We start from the raw sequence: 3,199 nt of genomic DNA, 5'->3' as shown, positions 1-3,199 counted from the left end.
CAGCACGAGCACAGCCCCTCAACAACAAGGGCACAAATCCGTCCCTGACTCCTTTAATCTACAGTGAGGAAGTCTGGGTGGGAGAGCTCCCCGCCCCCTCCTCCCCACAGGTCTTCATTAGGCCTAAACACATGCGTAGCATCTTCATATAACCCCATGGAGACAGCACAGCTTGTGATGTGTGGCTGCGATGCAGAAAATAACACTGATTGCCGAGGGGTTAGGTTTCACGGGGAAATAAAGCTCAGCAGTCAATGCTTCAACACGCCACTGTTACCAACCATGTCATCTGATTATTTCACATACTGACTAGATGACTGGTGGCGGTGGTGGTGGTGGGGAAGGAGGTAATGAGTATCTGTGACTTCCTGTGTGTGCTCATTGAAGAATCCCTGGTGACATCAGTTTAGGTTGGGGAGGGGAGGGGGGGGGGATTGATCGGTTTTCACGAAAGCCATGATGATAGGGGGAGGGGGGGGTGCGAAGCAAGGCGTGTCGCCTCTCATATATCGTATGCCTCCCACCCACAGGCAGGCGCCAACCATGGTGCACTGACGCAATGCTCTCAAATCAGTCTCAGCTGACATTCAAGCGCCACTTGGAACACCTGAAGACGTTTGCCACCACCTCAGGCTATAATTTTCCGCACTGGGTACTTAACAGCGTGAATCTTTTTCCTTTTTTTTTTTTAGACGCGAGCTCACAAACTGAGAGACACAAGACAAATGTCACTGTAAGAAACGTTTGAGGAGTATCATGATTTTACTGGCTTCTTTATTATGTTCTTTCTGTAAAACTAAATCAGTATTTGTTTTTTGTTTTAATTGCCGAGTTGCATCCACAAATAGAGATAAGATTTGACACGTGCTGCTGGTGTTCTATGGAGGCAACATAGTACTTTTAACTATCGAGAGTGGATGCGGCCACTGCAAAAACACAGAAAGGAGAGGAGTCTCAAGCTGTGTTTTGTTGATGCAGAGTCTGAAATGTAGGATGCCGGGGCCAAGAGGGTATGTCTCTCTTTTCTCCGCAGCCATAATATACCTGCATCTGAGACAAACACACACACATACACACACACACACACACACACACACACACACACACAATGACTGCTCTGTTGCTATAATAAAACTCTATTGCTGACTCACTCCTAGTGTATTCAAAACAACACTGACATGCCGACTCACACGCGCACACACACACACACACACACACACACACATTTACTACACATTACTACATAATGACACACCCAAGTTTCAGACGGAAATTTACCACAGAATATAGGCACCTCAGACCTTTAATCTGCTAAAAGGCTAGTGCGGAATGAAGGGATCTAGCCTTCGGAGAGTGGAAATAAAGGGAGCTAGCTAAGGGAGTGCCCTTTCTACCAGTCTCACCAGCAGGCACCAGAACGCCCTTCCGGAGACATCCGAGAAGCATATTCGTCTGACAAGCGCATTGTTACTGCAGAGCTCCTGTCAGCTAGGTGAATCATCCCCCGTCGAGCCCCTAGGGGCTTTAGCTGTGGATAGCGCACATCCGAACACGAGGCCGTTTATCTTGTAACAGCCTGCGGTGCCTTGAGCACACATTCATGCAGGTGTGTAGAGGTGGAGGCTATGGAGAGTAGCCTACAGGAGAGGAGAGGAAGAGTGTGGGCCACAGTGCAGGATCAGTGGGAGAGTATACTTCCCAGTATAGACCCTTTCAATCTGTTCCTAGAAGGTTTCCGGTTCGAAACGAACATTTTGTTGGTTTCGAACAAAGGTTACGTTCGAAACCAAAATGAAAATGAATCTGACTTTAGCCGAATGCTCTACAAAATGTCGATTTTAAAATATATATATATATATATATTTTGTCCCAAAAGTTACCATTGGCTCAATGTTGTTTTCTGTGCCACCGGAAATACCGTGGGAACGCACATGTTTGTGTATGCTGTTGAAAGGGTCTATAGAGATGTATTCAAAAGTGGACCCTGGGAGGATGTCATCAGGGCTACATGCTGTGGCTGTTGTAGTGTCCTTTGTTCGTCACTTTTTCAAAGTGTATATAACAGTAGTATGCAAGGAACTGCATTGACTGAGTCAGCAGTTATACATGATATCTCTAATAGCTGTAATTGTAGGAGTATATGCACCCTATTAATCATGCACAAGACATCAGATTAGAAAGAATAGATTATACGGACACAGTCATACAGTCGTATAAATAGATCAAATAAAGGCATGCTTTTGAGATCACCGCCTCAGTGATCTGCAAACACCTGTGTCGTCAATTTCCTCGTATGCAAATACCACCTGTCTGAGTTTTATGATGGCTTTATTGCATTGCATTGAATGCATACTGCTTTCTGGTTAAACAAAAGTGGCAGTTGCAGATTAGGCTCTCTCTCTCTCACAAGAGGGTTCAAACTGACACAGTTTTGCACCATGTGCACCATTTTTTTTTCATGCATGACACAACAACCCAGTTATTACTTTCAGATGGCACACTTAAAAGAGCTGGCTTTTGACCACATGAATGTCGTGCACTCTTTGGCAACACTGATGCATGTGGTCTGTCCTCTGACACAAACTCAAAGGATGATGGATTCAACTATAAAGAGCATGCAGCACATGCCAGATCATTTTCATTTGAAAATGACCTACCCAGCTAGGATACAATTTACATCATTTCCTACAAATAATTCAACTATTGTAGTCATTCAAACGAGTTGATGTTCAATTTTGGAGTCAAATGGCAGCCGTCTTCACTCCTGTATTAGGAGAAGCATTGTTCAGTTCACCTGATTTCCATTGACTCCCCACAGTGCTAAACGTCTCTCTAAAGGAAATCGTTTGCTTTTCAGTTAAGGCAGATAAACCCCACGCAGCCTTCAGTTCATGCAAATAAGGCTCAACCACAGGGCTTTGTATTTGCCTGTTTTCCAGACTCCCATTCCACAGACTACAGTTTAGTTTCCGATACAAACACAAACTATTTCCTTTCACACAAAAGATAAAGCTGTAGGCAACAACAGAAGAAGTGCTGTCGAATGCACTGTAGAGTGGGAGGCTTATGGCTTATGAGGTATCCATCACAGTGGTTGCTTCCTCCTGCGAGGTTCTGTTTCCATCACAGTGGTTGTTTCCTCCTGTAAGAGGTTCTGAACTTCGGGAGCGCTTGACTATGGAACACTAGTCCCATGAAA

The sequence above is a fragment of the Alosa pseudoharengus genome, unplaced genomic scaffold, assembly GCF_046254945.1.
Source record: "Alosa pseudoharengus isolate Yale_2024_CS ecotype anadromous, Long Island Sound unplaced genomic scaffold, YU_APseudo_1.1 YU_APseudo_1.1_scf_20, whole genome shotgun sequence".
Taxonomy (NCBI): domain Eukaryota; kingdom Metazoa; phylum Chordata; class Actinopteri; order Clupeiformes; family Clupeidae; genus Alosa; species Alosa pseudoharengus.
The sequence above is the reverse complement of the archived record's forward strand: the minus strand, read 5'-3'. Positions refer to the sequence as shown.